The sequence below is a fragment of the Arachis hypogaea genome, chromosome 11, assembly GCF_003086295.3.
Source record: "Arachis hypogaea cultivar Tifrunner chromosome 11, arahy.Tifrunner.gnm2.J5K5, whole genome shotgun sequence".
Classification (NCBI taxonomy): Eukaryota; Viridiplantae; Streptophyta; class Magnoliopsida; order Fabales; family Fabaceae; genus Arachis; species Arachis hypogaea.
In genome coordinates this window covers 106,985,085-107,005,201 of record NC_092046.1, presented here as the reverse complement: position 1 = coordinate 107,005,201, position 20,117 = coordinate 106,985,085, and the positions used below count along the sequence as shown (strand labels likewise).

At 39.2% G+C, this 20,117-nt stretch overlaps 1 non-coding gene across 1 annotated transcript; it reads left to right on the top strand.

Annotated features, from left to right (window-relative positions):
• Positions 1-14,263: 14,263 nt before the first annotated feature.
• Positions 14,264-14,371, top strand: LOC112725140 (small nucleolar RNA R71). The gene has a single exon (XR_003164266.1). It is a non-coding gene; the product is annotated as a small nucleolar RNA R71 (small nucleolar RNA).
• Positions 14,372-20,117: the final 5,746 nt, after the last annotated feature.

Here is a 20,117-nt window from a genome sequence, read left to right as displayed (position 1 = left end):
AGAACTCCATCAAAGCTTGAAGATATTAAAATTGAAGAATGGAGCTTATTGGAGACTCAAGAATTGGTGGATGTTCAAGGATAGCTTTAAGCACAAGCCACCTTGAGAGGAGCTCCCCATAAGTCCAACTTAAGGACAATAAACAAAAGTGCTAGGTGGGAGACAATCCACCATGGTAAAACCCTTTCATTTTTCTCTTTTGTAAATATTGGTAATTAGTTTAATTTCATGTTTTGTTGAGTTTGTTGAGTATAATTGATAGTTTAGTATGCTAAATAAAGTTTTAAGGTGTTTTGTTAGCTGTTTGGAGGATTGGAATGCTTGGATTGGTGTAAAAACATAGAAAAATTTTGAAAAATAGAGCACCATTGATGAGCGGATATTTTATACGCTTTTTGGGGTCAATTTCATGTAGTTTTTAATATGTTTTAGTCACTTTTTATTATATTTTTATTAGTTTGTGTGTTTTTCTATGATTTCAGGTAATTTCTGGCTGAAATTGAGGGAGCTGCGCAAAAATCTGATTCAGGCTGAAAAAGGACAGCAGATGCTGTTGGATTCTGACCTCCCTGCACTCGAAATGGATTTTCTGGAGCTACAGGAGTCCAAATGGCGCGCTCTTAATTGCGTTGGAAAGTAGACATCCAGGGATTTCCAGAAATATATAATAGTCTATACTTTGCTCAAGGATAGATGACGTAAACTGGCATTCAACGCCAGTTCCATGTTATAGTCTGGCGTCAAACGCCAGAAACAGGTTACAAATGGGAGTTGAACGCCAGAAACAGGTTACAACCTAGTGTTTAACTCCAGAAACAGCCTAGGAACATGAGAAGCTTAAGTCTCAGCCCCAGCACACACCAAGTGGGCCCCAGAAGTGGATTTCTGCACCATCTATCATAGTTTATTCATTTTCTGTAAACCTAGGTTACTAGTTTAGTATTTAAACGACTTTTAGAGGTCTATTTCGCAACTCATGACATTTTAGATCTGGACTTTGTACTCTTTGATGGCATGAGTCTCTAAACTCCATTATTAGGGGTGAGGAGCTCTGCTGTGTCTCGATGAATTAATGCAATTATTTCTGTTTTCTATTCAAACACGCTTGTTTCTATCTAAGATGTTCATTCGCACTTCAATATGATGGATGTGATGATTCGTGACACTCATCATCATCCTCAACCTATGAATGCGTGCCTGACAACCACCTCCGTTCTACCTTCGATTGAATGAATATCTCTTGGATTCCTTAATCAGAATCTTCGTGGTATAAGCTAGAATCTATTGGCAGCATTCTTGAGAATCCGGAAAGTCTAAACCTTGTCTGTGGTATTCTGAGTAGGATTTAGGGATTGAATGACTGTGACGAGCTTCAAACTCACAAGGGTTGAGCGTAGTGATAGACGCAAAAGGAACAATGGATCCTATTCCAGCATAAGTGAGAACCGACAGATGATTAGCCGTGCGGTGACAGCGTACCTGGACCATTTTCACTGAAAGGACGGATGGTAGCCATTGACAACGGTGATCCACCAACATACAGCTTGCCATAGGAGGAACCTTGCGTGCGTGAAGAAGAAGACAAGGGGAAAGCAGAGATTCAGAAGACAAAGCATCTCCAAAACTCCAACATATTCTCCATTACTGCAGAACAAGTATTTATTTCATGCTCTTTTATTTTTCGGAATTCAACTTGATAAATATAATTGATATCCTGACTAAGAGTTACAAGATAACCATAGATTGCTTCAAGCCAACAATCTCCGTGGGATTCGACCCTTACTCACGTAAGGGATTACTTGGACGACTCAGTGCACTTGCTGGTTAGTGGTACGAGTTGTGAGAAGTGTGATTCACAATTTATGCACCAAGTTTTTGGCGCCGTTGCCGGGGATTGTTCGAGTTTGGACAACTGACGGTTTATTTTGTTGTTTAGATTAGGAAAAATTTTTCTTTTTGGTTTAGAGTCTTCTATTATTGTTTTTTGTTGAATTTTTTTTAAATCCTTATTTTTTCTTTTTAAATTTTTCGAAAATTTTATAAACTGATAATTGAGTTTTTCTGTTTGAGTTTAGTTCCATATTTTAAGTTTGGTGTCAATTGCATGTGTTTCTTTTCTTTTAAATTTTCGAATTTGTGTTCATTGTTCTTTCTTAATCTTCAAGTTGTTCTTGTTTATTTTCTTTGTTTGATCTTTAGTTTTTCTTGTTTTGTGATTTTTCTTGTGCATTCTAGAATTATTGGTATCTAAAAAAAAATAAAAAAAAAATTTATACATTAAACACCTTGTTAAAACACTTTAAATTTATAACTCAATTGGCTAGAGCGTTGTGTCTATGTTCTTGTGAATAGTTGCTCCTTTGAGTCTTTCTTTCTAAAATCTTTTCAAAAATAATTTTTCTTTGATTAAATCTTGTGTCAAGTTTTAAGTTTGGTGTTTCTTGTTAGTTCTTATTTAATTTTCGAAAATTAGTTTTTGGTTTTCTAAAAATTTTAAGTTTGGTGTTCTTTTTTTTTTTTATGTTCTTGAGTCCTTTGAGTCTTTGACTTTTTGTTCTTCGTGTTCTTGTGAATATTCAAGGTGTTCTTGAGTCTTTCTTGTGTTTTGATCTTAAAATTTTTAAGTTTGGTGTTTCTTGGTATTTTTCCTCCAAATTTTCGAAAATAAGGAGCATTAGATCTAAAAATTTGAAGTTTTGTGTCTTTTTATTGTTTTTCTCTTTCGTCATTGAATTCAAAAATATCTTTTTCCTTTATTTTAATTGATTTTTCGAATTTTTCTTTTAAAAATTCAGATTTTATTTTAAAATTTTTTATTTTATCATATCATAGTTTTAAAATTTCAAAATTCAAATCTTTTTCAAAAAAAAAAAAATCATATCTTTTTTTTCAAAATCTTATCTTATCCTATTTCAAATTTCAAATTTCAACTTCAAAAATTCAAAATTCAAATTTCAAAATTCAAATTTCAAAATTCAAATTTCAAAACCTTTTAATTTAAATTTTTTATCTTCTCTTACGTAGCTTATCTTATCTTTTCTAATCTCAAATCTTAAAATCAAATCTTTTTCATATCTTTTCTTTTTTTTATTTTATTTTATTTTCTTACAAGTATCTTTAAATTTAAGACATATCTTTTTCAAAACTTCATAACCAATTTCTCTCTCTTCATTTTTTCGAAAATCCTCACCCACATCTTTTTCTAATCTTTTTAATTAATTAATTTAGTTTTCAATTTTCTTTTATTTATTTTTCTTCAAATTTTCGAAATTATAGTTAATTTCGGTTTTCAAAAATATATATATATTATTTGCAATCCGCATCATCTCCCTTTCTCCATCATGGACCTAAGTGGAAATGAACAGTCCAGAAGGACTCTGGGGTCATATGCTAACCCCACTACTGCTTCATATGGGAGCAGTATCTGTATACCCTCCATTGGAGTCAGTAGCTTTGAGTTGAATCCTCAGCTCATTATCATGGTGCAGCAAAGTTGCCAGTATTCCGGTCTTCCACAGGAAGAACCTATAGAGTTTCTGGCACAATTTTTACAAATTGCTGACACAGTACATGATAAGGAAGTAGATCAAGATGTCTACAGATTATTACTGTTTCCATTTGCTGTAAAAGACCAAGCTAAGAGGTGGTTAAATAACCAACCTAAGGCTAGCATAAGGACATGGAAACAACTGTCAGAAAAATTTCTGAATCAATACTTTCCTCCAAAATGGATGACACAGCTAAGGCTGGACATCCAAGGCTTTAAATAAGGAGATAATGAATCTCTTTATGATGCCTGGGAGAGATACAGAGAGATGCTTGATGGGAAGCAGAAGCTGGTGAATTAAAAATTTATTAAAATGGTTACGTTGCAAGTATAGTTCTTAACTCACCGAAAATCTGCCTATCAATTTAGAAATATGTCACAGAGAGTTTAAATTAAAATTACTGGGAGTTTTAAGTCCCAGGTCGTCTCCCAACGAGTTGCAGAAAAGTGTGCTGTTTTATTAATTAGATGTTCCAAGAAGTTGAGCTAAGTAAATTGGAATTTAAATTGAGGGATTTTAAATAATATAAATAAAAGCCTTGACTGGGAGTTGATTGGTTGGAATTTCTACTATTGATGGTGCGATTGTAAGATTAATTTATAATTAATGGTTATTCTGTTTGGTTATCCTTTACTACGTAAGGGAAAGTCAAACAAGTTGGAATGCCAGATCTGTTCACAAGTTACAACCCACTAAGTTCAAAGGGATTGGCGTCGGTGACAGGATAGCAATCCAACATTCAACCCAATTACAAATTTTCTTTCAATCCTTCCAACTCAAGAGTTCCTTTTAATCAACTCCCCATCAAGTAAGGAAACTACTCACGCATTGTAAATAAAGAATCCATAGCACATGAAAGGGAATTAAAAGAAGACATGATTATTGGAATTGAAATTGAATTAAAAAGAAATAATCCTTGCATTAAATAATCATAAAAGTATCTGAATGACAAAATTGAACATAACAAAGAACATGGAAGAATAAAACCAAGTTAAGAGAACAAACTAGAATGATGAAATCTTGATGAGGAAATAACTCTTCTCAATGTTCCAATGCCAAGATAAATTCAAAATTAGAATTCTAAAAACCTGGAGAGAAAAACCTAAGAGAGTAAAACTAGATCTAAAACTACTGAATGAATGTGTGTGTTGTTTCTGCATATTCTCTGACTCTAGTCTGCTGTTCCGGGCCGAGAACTGGGCCGAAATAAGGTCCAAAATTGCCCCCAGCGAATCCTGCAGATTATGCAGATCGCACATGTCACGCGATCGCGTCATCCATGCGGACGCGTCGCTTGCGCTTTTTCCTCTCCACGCGTTCGCGTCGTCCACGCTACCGTGTCACTTGCGCTTTCCAATTCGCACGGCCGCGCAAGCCATGCGGCCGCGTCACTGCGATTTGCGCTCCTTCGCGCGGTCGCGTGAGCCATGCGACCGCGTCACTTCTCGCTGGTTATCTCCTCAAATTCTTATGTTCTTTCCATTTTTGCTAGCTTCCTCTCCAATCTCCATCTCATTCATGCCCTATAAAGCCTGAAACACTTGACACACAGATCACGGCATCGAATGGAATAAAGGAAAATTAAATAATTAAAGTCTTTAGGAAGCAATTTTCAAACATGTACTGAATTTAGGAAGGAAATCTAAATGCATGCTAAATTGATGAATAAGTGGGTAAGGATCATGACAAAACCACACAATTAAACACAATATAAACTATAAAATAGTGGTTTATCAACCTCCCCACACTTAAACATTAGCATGTCCTCATGCTAAATTGAAGGAGACAAGGAAATAAGTATGAACATGTAGAAACTCATGAAATGCAATGCAATCCTACATATATAAATAAATACAACTATATGATTATTGTCCACTTGATCAAAAGTAAATAAGCCCTTCAAAATAATTACAAATCAAATTCCACTAATTCTATCATTATACAATAAAACCGATAAAAGTTCAAGAAGATAGCTTATGAAAGCAGGAAACATGAAAATTCAAGCATTGAACCCTCACTGATAATGTATGTACGCTCTAATCTCTAGTGTATAAGGTAATCACTCTATTCTTCTCTAGTCATGTTTTCTAACTTTTGTTTTTCTCTTAACCAATCAACAACAGTTAATATACCAATGCAAACATCATGAGGTCTTTTCAGGGTTGTAATGGGGCCAAGGTGCAGGTAAGGGTATACATATGGCTAAGTGAGCTTTATAAATTGAATCTTTAATTAACCTAAGCTCTCTCCTAATATACATATATTCTATATACTTTTTAAATTCATGCCTAGCTACCCGTAATTCCCTTTTTTTTCAACCCATACTCATGTTTCAACTTTGTATTTTAATTCTACCATATGTGCATTGATCTTTGAATTCTAAATTTAACATTGGGGTAATTTTGTCCCCTTATTTATTTGTTTATCATCTCTTTTTTTTTTTTGAATTGAAATAAATAAAGCTTATCAATGCACATAGATTTTTGATTCTTATAGTTTCACATGAATAGGTATCCAAATTTCCTTTAAATTTTCATGACACATCCCCTTAACAACTTTTGTTCCCACAATTTCCCATACTTAACTAGCACATACAATTCTATCTTAAGCTAACCAAAGATTCAATTTGGGATATGCAATTGTTTTTCAGCTTAAGGTTAGTAATGTGGCAAAATATAGAACAAATGGGGTTTTAAAGGCTCAACGTGGTTAACAAGGGTAATTGAAAAGGGTAGGCTTGATTTGGATAAGTGAGTTTAAGCAAATAATGGCCTCAATCATATGCAAGCATGTAAATATAATAAATATTGGACATATAAGATAAAACAAAATATAGATTACAATCATAGAGAAGTAAACACATAAGAATAAAATAATTATGGTTAAATAATGTAACCATACATAAAGGCTCAAATCTTTCACAGGTTGTGTGTTCTTTGGCTCAAACATCATGTTCCAAATACAACTCAAGCAGATTTATCATAAAAATTTTGAAAAATTAGTGAAATTTTATTCCAAAGATAGATTTTTAAAAGAAACTTATTGTCTTTTCAATCAAGTAGAACATGCATGCAACTATTCTAACCTATGCAATTTATTCTATTCTATAAAAAAAAGAAAATCTAACTAAAATATCCTAATTATTGGTGCCAGAGAAGAGAATTTACCTCCGAAAGTCAGGTACTGACCGACCTCCCCACACTTAAGGCTTTGCACCGTCCTCAGTGCCATCTGTCAGAAACAGGGGTGAACTGGTAGCAGTATCTCCATCATCGGGACCGTCATGGCTCCCTGTGCTAGTAAAGGAAGTGGAGTTCGGGGTGTCTGAGTCTCTGAAGCGTCCCTTGAGTAGCTCCTTGAGGTGTTTGAATCGGCACTCGTTACGGCGCTCTCTCATCTTTGCTTTCTGTTCTTGCCGATCCAACCATTCGATTATCTGCTGGAGCAATTTCTCAGTTGTAGATGCTTGTGGTGTTGAAGAAGGATTATCTTCAACTGGAGTAGTAGGAAGGCTTGTAGTGGCTGCTGAGGGTCTGAGGTATTTCCCGTTAGGGACATATTGATCATCCCGTGGAAGCATGGCTTTGGTGTCCCCAGCTCTGTAGGAGACTCCAGCTGCTGAGACAAGATCTGAGACCAAGGCGGGGAAAGGTAAGTTGCCCGCAATTTGTACGTGTTCCATAGCATTCCGGATATGTTTTGAGAGATTCAGAGGTTGGTCTGTAAGGATGCACCATAGTAGAACAGCCATGTCTGCAGTGAAAGAGGACTCATGAGTGCTCGGAAAGACGTAATGGGACATGATCTGTGCCCATACGCGAGCCTCCAAGGTAAGTGCTGAAGCCAAGATTCCCTTAGGGTGGGTACGGTGGTATCCGTAGGTCCAACGGCTGCCAGGTAATGCGATGACTCCGAGAACGGAGTCCCAGTCGAATTGGTATCTCTGGCACTGAAGGGCGGCTTCTTGAAAAGCGTCTATTCCTGCTAGAATAAGGGGAAGACTCAGAGCTTGCTGAATGGCCTCTTCTGTGATGGGGACTTGCTTCTGCCGGACATAAACAGACTGCAGGGTCAGCATGTAGAAGTTGGAGTAGAACTCAACTACCCAAGAAAGATTGACCTGCCTTGGCTGTTTCCGTAGGAAACCCCATTGTCTTCACTCAATTTGCGGCTCAACAAAGGTGGCAATATTGGACGGGAGGATAAGAAGGTATTCATTGTTATAGTTCCTTTCTGCCAGGATAGGGAACATCTGCTCACAGTAGCAATTGGAAAATCGCGCAGCGTCCTTTGCTGGAAAGGCTTTCTCCTTTTCGTCAACCTTTATTATCCTCTTGACTTGTTTTGTTGAGGGCTTGACTGCGGTTGAAGAAGGCTCTGCCACTAATGCTCTTTTAGTTCCTCTTCTTGCTGGTGGTCTGGAAGTTGCTTTCTCCTTTCCTTTCTTGGTGGCCATCCTGAAAGAAGGGAAGAGAAAGAAAATTAAATTTAAAGAGAGATACAGCAAGGAAGGAAACGGAAAAGAGGGTGAATGATGCACAGTAAAATGTAGATGACATTAACACATGATCTCGAGTACATATGAAAAGCCATCAATGGGAAATAGCTAGTACATAAAAAGACAAGTGAATGCAAGGTGTTTATTGGCATGCTGGCAAAGGGCATGAGTAGTATAGACCAAGCATTACTTTGTAACAAACCATCATGTTTGTATTGACAATTGAATTCAATTAATAAAATAATAAGGGAAAGTTGTGAAAAGCAAGCATTGAATAGTATAGTAACATAGAGAAGTGCATAATGCCACATGGGCTTTTTCACAAACACATAGCATGCATGGTGAATAGGGTATAGAAAATATGAAGATGAACATGCAAGCAATCCCTTAAATGGGAGAAAAATAATTGTCAAATAATTTGCAATAATCCACAAGCATATAATGAGGGATGATGACTCAAAAGGTTTCTAACACCATGTAAAGAAAAGAAAAGAAGAAGAAGAAAAATAAAAATTTGAAAAGAAAAAGAAAAGAAAAAGAAAATAATAATATATATACATAATATAATAAGAATGATAGAAAAGAGAAGAAGGAAGAAGAAGGTAAAACTTTGTTAATGATGGTGAGAGAGATAGAGAGTGAAAGGTGAGATAGAAAGGGGAAGGGGGAAGGAAGAAAGAAGGAGGGAAAAGAAAAATTAGGATTTGGAGGAGAAAAAGATAAGATATGTGGCAATTTTAGGTTGAGCTGTGCGGTGCATGCGACGCGGCCGCGTGAGGCACGCGTTCGCGTGGGTGCGCGTCAGGGAGGGGGCGCGAGTGCAGCCTCACTCCAGCACAACTCTCTGTTCAATTTAATTCAATTGCCAAATTGGGGTGATGCGATCGCGTGGGTCACGCGATCGCATGAATGCGCGTCATAAAATGGGTGACGCGGCCGCGTCGGCGACGCGGTCGCGTGACAAGGATTGTGCTTCCAGCACCAATCCAGCATCACTCTCGCACAAAATGTTGATGTGCACCCTTTTACGTCGAAAATTCAGGGCACGCGGCCGCGTGGGGCACGCGGTCACGTGGGATAACTTGTGCCATTGGCACGACACCAGCGCTCCTCCTGCGTAACTTTCTGTTCATTTTTATTTTTCTTTACTCCCCCTGCCACGCGGACGCGTCGCTGGTGCGATCGCGTCGCGCGGCGAAAATTTTTTTTTTTTTAGGGAAAGATAAAGACATGTAATTGAAAGAGCACGAAGGCACTAATAAAGAGAAGAGTTATTAAAGAAGAAAAACTAAAAGTGAAGAAAAGAACGATCATACCGCGGTGGGTTGTCTCCCACCAAGCACTTTGCTTTAACGTCCGTAAGTTGGACGTTCCAATAGCTCAATCTGCTGCGATGTAGGGGTCTTCCAAGCGGAAGATCTCAAGCTCCTTATTTTTTTGCACCTTCTCACCATGGTATAGCTTCGGGCGTTGTCCATTAACCTTAATAAGTTTAGAGCTTGAAGGATGGCTTAGGTGATAAACTCCGTACAGTTCAGCCTTCTCTATTCTGTATGGACCTTCCCATTTTGATCTCAACTTACCGGGCATGAGCCTTAGTCGAGATTTGTAAAGGAGAACAAAATCTCCAGGTTGGAACTCTCTCTTCTTGATGTTTTGATCATGCACAGCTTTCATCTTTTCCTTGTATATTCTGGAGTTCTCATAAGCTTCCAGGCGAAGGTTCTCTAGTTCCTGCAGTTGCAACTTTCTTTCAGCTCCAGCATTCTCAATTCCCATGTTGCACTCCTTAACTGCCCAGAAGGCTCTGTGTTCTATTTCAACTGGGAGATGACAAGCTTTTCCATAAACCAAGCGGAAGGGACTCATCCCAATGGGTGTCTTGTATGCTATTCTGTATGCCCACAGTGCATCTTGTAGCCTGGTGCTCCAGTCTTTTCTATGAGGCTTCACTATCTTTTACAAGATACGCTTAATTTCTCTGTTCGACACCTCGGCTTGCCCATTAGTTTGGGGATGGTAAGCTGTTGCAACTTTATGGATTATCCCATGCTTCTTCATCAATCCTGTTAGTCTCCTGTTACAAAAATGGGTGCCTTGATCGCTCACGATCGCTCGTGGTGATCCAAAGTGGCATATAATATGGTCTTTCACAAAGGAAACAACAGTGTTAGCATCATCAGTGCGGGTAGGAATTGCTTCCACCCATTTGGAAACATAATCCACAACTAACAATATATAAAAATATCCACTAGAATTTGGAAATGGACCCATGAAGTCGATGCCCCAAACATAAAAAATTTCACAGAAAAGCATATATTGTTGAGGCATCTCATCCCTCTTGGATATGTTACCAAATTTCTGGCATGGGTGACAAGATTTACAAAACTCAGCAGCGTCTCTAAAAAGAGTAGGCCACCAGAATCCACAGTCTAAGATCTTTCTAGCTGTTTGTTGAGGGCCAAAATGTCCTCCACTCTCAGATGAGTGACAAGCCTCTAAAATGGACTAGAATTCTGATTGAGGCACACAACGTCTAATTATCTGGTCAGCGCCACATCTCCATAAATATGGGTCATCCCATATATAATATTTAGACTCACTTTTCAGCTTGTCTCTTTGATGTTTAGAAAAATGTGGAGGAAATGTGCGGCTAACTAAATAATTAGCAACAGGTGCATACCAAGGGACTACCTCAGATACTGCTTGTAGGTTATCAAAAGGAAAATTATCATCTATAGGAGTAGAATCATCCTTAATATGTTCAAGGCGACTCAAGTGGTCTGCTACTAAATTTTGATTACCACTCCTATCCTTTATTTCTAAATCAAATTCTTGTAACAGTAGTATCCAACGTATAAGTCTTGGTTTGGATTCCTTTTTAGCTAATAGATACTTTAGAGCTGCATGGTCCGAATACACTACTACTTTAGTACCAAGTAAATAAGCCCGGAATTTATCCAGAGCAAAAACAAAAGCAAGTAGCTCTTTCTCAGTAGTAGTATAATTGGACTGGGCAGTGTCTAAAGTCTTAGACGCATAGGCAATAACAAAAGGATCCTTACCTTCACGCTGAGCCAGCGCTGCTCCTACTGCATGGTTGGAAGCATTGCACATGATTTCAAATGGTTGGTTCCAATCTGGTCCTCTCACAATTGGGGCTTGCGTTAGAGCAGTCTTCAGCTTATCAAACGCTTGTTTGTAATCCTCACCGAACTCGAACTCAATATCCTTCTGCAGTAATCTGGATAAGGGAAGTGCCACCTTACTAAAGTCCTTAATAAATCTCATGTAGAAACCTGCATGGCCAAGGAACGAATGGACATCCCTCACAGAAGAGGGGTAAGGTAAACTAGAAATAACATTCACTTTTGCTGGGTCTACAGAAATGCCATTATTAGATACCACATGTCCTAATACAATCCCTTGCTTTACCATAAAGTGGCATTTTTCGAAATTCAATACAAGGTTTGTATTAACACATCTATCTAATACTCTAGATAATCCATCTAAGCAAAGGTTAAAAGAATCACCATAAACGCTAAAATCATCCATAAAAACTTCCATACAGTCCTCAATAAGATCAGAGAAAAGACTCATCATGCACCTTTGAAAAGTAGCTGGTGCATTGCAAAAGCCAAAGAGCATTCTCTTATAAGCATAGGTCCCAAAAGGACATGTAAAAGTAGTCTTTTTCCTGATCCTCAAGAGCTATATGAATCTGGAAATAACCTGTGTAACCATCTAGAAAGCAGTAATGTGATTTACCTGACAGGCAATCCAGCATTTGATCAATGAATGGAAGTGGGTAGTAATCCTTACGGGTAGCTTGGTTGAGACGCCTGTAATCAATGCAGACTCTCCAAGCATTCTGAACTCTAGTTGCTATGAGCTCTCCATGCTCATTCTTCACGGTAGTGACTCCGAAATTCTTGGGCACCACTTGTACTGGGCTTACCCATTCACTGTCTGAAATGGGATATATGATACCGGCCTCCAGTAGTCTGGTCACCTCCTTCTTGACAACTTCCAAGATGGTGGGATTCAATCTTCTCTGGGGTTGAGGGACAGGTCTTGCTCCCTTTTCTAAAAATATTCTGTGCTCGCATACTTGAGGGTTGATTCCCACTATGTCTGCCAAACTTGACCCAATTACCTTCTTATGCTTCCTTAGCACATCAAGTAGCTGCTCTTCTTGTTGAGAAGTCAGTTATCTTGCAATAATAACCAAAAGCTTCTGCTCGTCCTCGAGATAAGCATATTTGAGGTGTGGAGTAAGAGGTTTCAATTCTAACTTTTGATCATGGGCAGGCTCTGGATTATCTGGAGCTCGTGAAAATGGCGAAGTGCCCTCACTGTCAGTTAAGAGGGTCCTCACACTCAGACCTTGTCCAGTGTGCCTCTCTTCAAAATCTTATTTTTGAACTTCAGCCACACTTTCGTCTATGACATCACACTGGAAGATAGAACGATCTTCTGGGGGGTTGTTAATGACTCCATTCAGATTGAAGATCACTATGCGGCCATCTATTTCAAAGGAGTATGTTCCTGAAAAAGCATCCAATTTGAATTTTGATGTCTTCAGGAATGGTCTTCCAAGTAGGATCGATGATGGCTTATCTGAATAATTATGGGGCATCTCCAAGATATAAAAATCAGTGGGAAATGTGAGCCCTTTAATGTTCACCAAAACAACTTCAGCAACTCCAGCCACTGTAATAATGCTTTTATCTGCTAACACAAAACGAGCTGCCGACCTTTTTAAGGGAGGGAGCCTCAAAACATCATATATGGACAAAGGCATTATACTGACACATGCTCCTAAATCACACATGCAATCATAAATTACTACACCACCAATAGTACAACTAACTATGCAAGGACCTGGATCACTACATTTTTCAGGTAATCCTCCCATTAAAGCAGATATAAAACTACCTAAAGGAATAGTTTCTAATTCATTAATCTTGTCTTTATGGATACATAAGTCTTTTAGAAACTTTGCATATTTAGGTACCTGCTGAATAACATAAAAAAGGGGAACAGTTACCTCAACCTTTTTGAATATTTCTACCATTTTAGGATCAGGTTCCAGCTGCTTTCTGGGCTTCCTTGCAAGCTGTGAAAATGGAATGAGAACAGTGGGTTCCGTAGTGCCTGCGCCTTTTGGTGCTTCTTCCTGTGGTTGAGCTATCTCTTCTTCAACTATGTCCTGTATATCCTCTTCCTTTTCAACATCTTCGACTTCTACCACCTCTTTAGCTGAGGCATATTCTGGTGAGCTTGGTTCCTCCTGATTCCTCTCCTGCAGTGTGGTTCCGGACCTCAGGGTGATGGCATTAATGCCTCCCTTTGGATTGGGTAATGGTTGAGAGGGGATTCCAGTGGTGCTTGAAGGTTGGTTGCTGGAATTTTGTGTTGAACCAAGCTGTGTCATAAAAGCTTGCAGAGTAGAGGTGAGACCATTCAGACTGGCGTTAATAGTGTTCACGATGGTACTTTCCATGGCCAGTTGTCTTTTCTCAAAAGCTTGTAATAAATCTTCATTAGAAGATACCGAAGAATGAGTAAATTGAGAGATTTGCTGCTGATTGTTCGGTGGTCCTTGGTTTTGCCTCAGGTGAGGTGCTCGGTAAGGTTAATTTTGCTGCCTGTTGTTGTTATTATTCCACCTCTGATTTCCCTGATTATCTCTGCCTCCTCTATTATTGTTGTCCCTCCAATTCTGGTTTGAATTGTCCTGTCATCCATGGTTATTATTTCCACTTTGATTGTACCCTTGGTTGGGGCGGTCATAAAAGTTGTGAGTGGATGCCACCATGTTGTCTTCTTGTTGGAGCTACGGGCATTCATCAGTGTAATGGCTGTAATCAGTACAAATTCCGCAAATTTTTTGTGGGACTAGTTGTTGGCTTTGCTGCGGTTGGGTTTGCTGAGCTTGTTGATTCAACTGCATTTGCTTCAGCAGGTTGGTCATCTCACAGATGCTTTGAGTTAGAGCAGCAGTCTCTCTGCCAGTAGATACTTCTGCAACGGCTTTTGAACGGCCTTGCTTCTGTCTGTGGTTCCGAGTAGATTCAGCTAAATCACTGATCAATTGCCAAGCTTCATCAGTGGTCTTGTACTTCTTCATAGACCTATTGCTGGCACTTTCCAATGTGGTCTTATCTTGGGGCCTCATACCTTGTGTGATATAGCTGAGTAGCACGATCTTGTCAATCATGTGGTGGGGGCATGCTTCCAGAAGATTATTGAAGCGCTCCCAGTATTCAAAGAGAGTCTCATTGTCATCCTGAACAATTGTAGAGATATCCTTCCTCAGTTTATCAGTAACTTCAGATGGAAAGAATTTCTCCAGAAACTCCTTTCTGAGTGTATCCCAGTTGGATACATTTGCTATAGGTTGAGTGTAGTACCACTCTCTTGCTTTTCCCTCAAGAGAGAACGAAAAAGCTTTCAGCAGAATTGAAGTTTCATCAGTGCCATCACGCCTGACAGTAGAACAGGCTGCCTGGAAATCTCTCAAGTGCTTGATAGGGTCTTGAGCAGGTAGGCCATGAAACTTGGGCATCAAATTTAACAGTGCGGTCTTTATTTCAAAATCCGTAGCTACCGCTGGATGATGCGCTTGAAACGGTTGCATTGTAAAATCAGGAGCTCCTTCCTCCTGAATGGTAACTCTTCTAGCTGCCATGTTTTCTGCACGTAAAACAACCGAATCAGTAGAACGGGGGCTGGTTTCTTCCTCAGATTCACTTTCAGATCCGCCCTCAGAGCGGGGTAACCTACGTGTTCTCGCCTTATTAGTGAAATAGTCCTCTCAATTTCAGGATCGAATATTAGCAAGCGCGGATCAGGAAGTGAACGCGTCATTTGACGGAAGAAACATGCAGCTCATAGAAGAAAAATTAAATAAAATGAAAATAAATAAATTCTAATTAATAAAATTAGCACTCTATTGCAACTCCCCGGCAACGGCGCCAAAAATTGATGGGAAGCAGAAGCTGGTGAATTAAAAATTTATTAAAATGGTTACATTGCAAGTATAGTTCTTAACTCACCGAAAATCTGCCTATCAATTTAGAAATATGTCACAGAGAGTTTAAATTAAAATTACTGGGAGTTTTAAGTCCCAGGTCATCTCCCAACGAGTTGCAGAAAAGTGTGCTGTTCCAAGAAGTTGAGCTAAGTAAATTGGAATTTAAATTGAGGGATTTTAAATAATATAAATAAAAGCCTTGACTGGGAGTTGATTGGTTGGAATTTCTACTATTGATGGTGCGATTGTAAGATTAATTTATAATTAATGGTTATTCTGTTTGGTTATCCTTTACTAGGTAAGGAAAAGTCAAACAAGTTGGAATGCCAAATCTATTCACAAGTTGCAACCCACTAAGTTCAAAGGGATTGGCGTCGGTAACAGGATAGCAATCCAACATTCAACCCAATTACAAATTTTCTTTCAATCCTTCCAACTCAAGAGTTTCTTTTAATCAACTCCCCATCAAGTAAGGAAACTACTCACGCATTGTAAATAAAGAATCCATAGCACATGAAAGGGAATTAAAAGAAGACATGATTATTGGAATTGAAATTGAATTAAAAAGAAATAATCCTTGCATTAAATAATCATAAAAGTATCTGAATGACAAAATTGAACATAACAAAGAACATGGAAGAATAAAACCAAGTTAAGAGAACAAACTAGAATGATGAAGTCTTGATGAGGAAATAACTCTTCTCAATGTTCCAATGCCAAGATCAATTCAAAATTAGAATCCTAAAAACCTGGAGAGAAAAACCTAAGAGAGTAAAACTAGATCTAAAACTACTGAATGAATGTGTGTGTTGTTTTTGCATATTCTCTGACTCTAGTCTGCTGTTTCGGGCCGAGAACTGGGCCGAAATAAGGTACAAAATTGCCCCCAGCGAATCCTGCAGATTATGCAGATCGCACATGTCACGCGATCGCGTCATCCATGCGGATGCGTCGCTTGCGCTTTTTCCTCTCCACGCGTTCGCGTCGTCCACGCTACCGCGTCACTTGCGCTTTCCAATTCGCGCGGCCGCGCAAGCCATGTGGCCGCGTCACTGCAATTTGCGCTCCTTCATGCGGTCGCGTGAGCCATACGGCCGCGTCACTTCTCGCTGGTTATCTCCTCAAATTCTTGTGTTCCTTCCATTTTTGCTAGCTTCCTCTCCAATCTCCATCTCATTCATGCCCTATAAAGCCTGAAACACTTGACATACAGATCACGGCATCGAATGGAATAAAGGAAAATTAAATAATTAAAGTCTTTAGGAAGCAATTTTCAAACATGTACTGAATTTAGGAAGGAAATCTAAATGCATGCTAAATTGATGAATAAGTGGGTAAGGATCATGACAAAACCACACAATTAAACACAATATAAACTATAAAATAGTGGTTTATCAATGCTAACAAAATGCCCCTCTGAAATGTTTTTAGAATGGGTGCAGTTAGACATCTTCTATTATGGGCTTATAGAGAGAGCTCAAATTTCTCTAGATCACTCAGCTGGTGGATTTATACACATGAGAAAGACAATTGAAGAGGCTCAAGAGCTTATTGATACAGTTGCCAGAAATCATCATCTGTACCTAAATAGTGAATCTTCCATGAAAGAAGAGGCTAAAACAGTAACTGCTGAACTCAGTCTTGCAGAACAAATTACTGAATTCAATCAGCAATTAGACTTTCTAACAAAACAGCTGGCCGAATTCAAGGAGATACTACAAGACACAAGAATGGCTAATATAAATATGGAGGTACAGTTGAAGAAAACAGAACAACAGTTATCAAAAGAAATAACAGAAGAGTGCCAAGCAGTTCAATTAAGAAGTGGGAAAATATTAAATACCTCACTTCAAGGCAGGAGAAAGCCAAGAAATGAACAACCTGCTATCAAAAATCCCTCTGAGGACAGTAAGAGCCCAGAGAGGAATAACTCTGGTGTTCAAACGCCAGAAACAGGCAAGGATTTGGCGTCAAACGCCCAATAGAAGCTCAATTTTGGCATTCAAACGCCAGGAACAAGTAAGGAGTTGGAGTCCAATGCCACTCCAGCTTCTAACCCTGGCATTCAAATGCCAATGAGGGATCAGACACACACAAGTACTGATAACAACCCCTCTAAAAAGGCTTCTCCAACCACCTTTGTAGGAAATAAACCTGCAGCAACTAAGGTTGAGGAATATAAAGCCAAGATACCTTATCCTCAAAAACTCCGCCAAGAGGAGCAGGATAAGCAATTTGCTCGCTTTGCAGATTATTTCAGGACTCTTGAAATAAAGATTCCATTTGCAGAGGCACCTGAGCAAATACCTTCTTATGCCAAGTTCATGAAGGAGATCTTGAGTCATAAGAAGGATTGGAGAGAAACTGAAAGAGTTCTCCTCACTGAAGAATGCAGTGCAGTCATTCTGAAAAGCTTTCCAGAAAAGCTTAAAGATCCCGGAAGCTTTCTAATACCATGCATACTAGAGGGTAATTGCACCAAGACAGCTTTATGTGATCTTGGGGCAAGCATCAACCTAATACCTGCATCCACTATCAGAAAGCTTGGTTTAACTGAAGAAGTTAAACCAACCCAGATATGTCTCCAACTTGCTGATGGCTCCATTAAATACCCATCAGGCGTGATTGAGGACATGATTGTCAGGGTTAAGCCATTCACCTTTCCCACTGACTTTGTAGTGCTGGAAATGGAGGAGCACAAAAGTGCTACTCTCATTCTAGGAAGACCTTTCCTAGCAACTGGACGAACTCTCATTGATGTCCAAAAGGGGGAAGTAACCCTGAGAGTCAATGAGGATGAGTTTAAGTTGAATGCTGTTAAAGCCATGCAGCATCTAGACTCACAAAAATACTGCATGAAAGTAGATCTCATTGACTCTTTGGTTGAGGAGGTCAACATGGCTGAGAGTCTCGAATCAGAGCTGGAATACATCTTTAAAGATGTTCAGCCAGATTTGTAGGGTTCAGAGGAATTGAAAGAGCCTCTGAGACTCCCTCAGGAAGAGGAAAAACCTCCTAAACCCGAGCTCAAGCCATTACCACCATCCCTGAAATATACATTTCTGGGAGAAGGTGACACTTTTCCAGTGATCATAAGCTCTGCTTTAAATCCACTGGAAGAGGAAGCACTAATTCAAGTGCTAAGGACATACAAGACAGCTCTTGGGTGGCGCATGTGTATTGACTACAGAAGGCTCAACACAGCCACCAGAAAGGATCATTTTCCTTTACCATTCATAGACCAGATGCTAGAGAGACTAGCAGGTCATGAATATTACTGCTTTTTGGATGGCTATTCAGGTTACAACCAAATTACAGTAGATCCTCAGGACCAAGAGAAAACAGCATTCACATGTCCTTCTGGAGTATTTGTTTATAGAAGAATGCCTTTTGGTCTGTGTAATGCACCTGCAACCTTTCAGAGGTGCATGCTCTCTATCTTCTCTGATATGGTAGAGAAATTTCTGGAAGTCTTCATGGATGACTTTTCAGTATTTGGAGACTCATTCAGCTCCTGCCTTGACCATTTAGCACTTGTTCTGAAAAGATGCAAAGAGACCAACCTAGTTTTAAACTGGGAAAAATGTCACTTTATGGTGACTGAAGGAATTGTCCTTGGGCATAAAATTTCAAACAAGGGGATAGAGGTGGATCAAGCTAAAGTGGAAGTAATTGAAAAATTACCACGACCTGCTAATGTTAAGGCAATCAGAAGCTTTCTGGGGCAAGCAGGATTCTACAGGAGGTTTATAAAGGATTTTTCAAAAATTGCAAAACCCTTGACCAATCTGCTAGCTGCTGACACACCATTTGTGTTTGACACAGAGTGTCTGCAAGCGTTTGAGACTCTGAAAGCTAAGCTGGTCACAGCACCAGTTATTTCTGCACCAGACTGGACATTACCCTTTGAACTAATGTGTGATGCCAGTGACCATGCCATTGGTGCAGTATTAGGGCAGAGGCATGACAAGCTTCTGCATGTCATTTATTATGCTAGCCGTGTTTTAAATGATGCCCAGAAAAATTACACAACCACAGAAAAAGAATTGCTTGCAGTGGTTTATGCCATTGACAAGTTTAGATCATACTTAGTAGGATCAAAAGTGATTGTGTATACTGACCATGCTGCTCTTAAATATCTACCCACATAGCAGGTTTCAAAACCCAGGCTCATAAGATGGGTGTTGCTTCTGCAAGAGTTTGATATAGAAATAAGAGACAGAAAAGGGACAGAGAACCAAGTGGCTGATCATCTATCCCGGATAGAGCCAGTAGAAGGGACGTCTTTCCCCTCTATTGAGATCTCTGAAACCTTTCCGGATGAGCAACTGTTTGCCATACAGGAAACACCATGGTTTGCAGACATTGCAAACTATAAAGCTGCAAGGTTCATATCCAAGGAGTACAACAAGCAAGAAAAGAAAAAATTGATTGCTGATGCAAAGTACTACCTATGAGATGAACCATATCTCTTTAAGAGATGTGCAGACAGAATAATCCGTAGGTGTGTGCCTATAGAAGAAGCACAGAAGATCCTATGGCATTGTCATGGATCACAATATGGAAGACATTTCGGAGGTGAGCGAACAGCCACAAAAGTCCTCCAATGTGGCTTCTACTGGCCCACTCTCTATAAAGACTCCCGAGAGTTTGTGCGTAACTATGATAGCTGCCAGAGAGCTGGTAATCTGCCTCACAGTTATGCCATGCCTCAGCAAGGAATCTTAGAGATTGAGTTGTTTGACGTATGGAGTATTGACTTCATGGGACCTTTCCCACCATCATACTCAAACACTTATATTCTGGTGGCAGTCGACTATGTATCCAAATGGGTAGAGGCCATTGCCACACCCACTAATGATACTAAGATAGTGCTGAAGTTCCTCCAGAAACATATCTTCAGCAGGTTTGGTGTCCCTAGAGCACTAATTAGTGATGGGGGCACTCACTTCTGTAACAAACATCTTTACTCTGCTATGGTCCGGTATGGAATTAGTCACAAGGTGGCAACTCCGTATCATCCACAGACAAA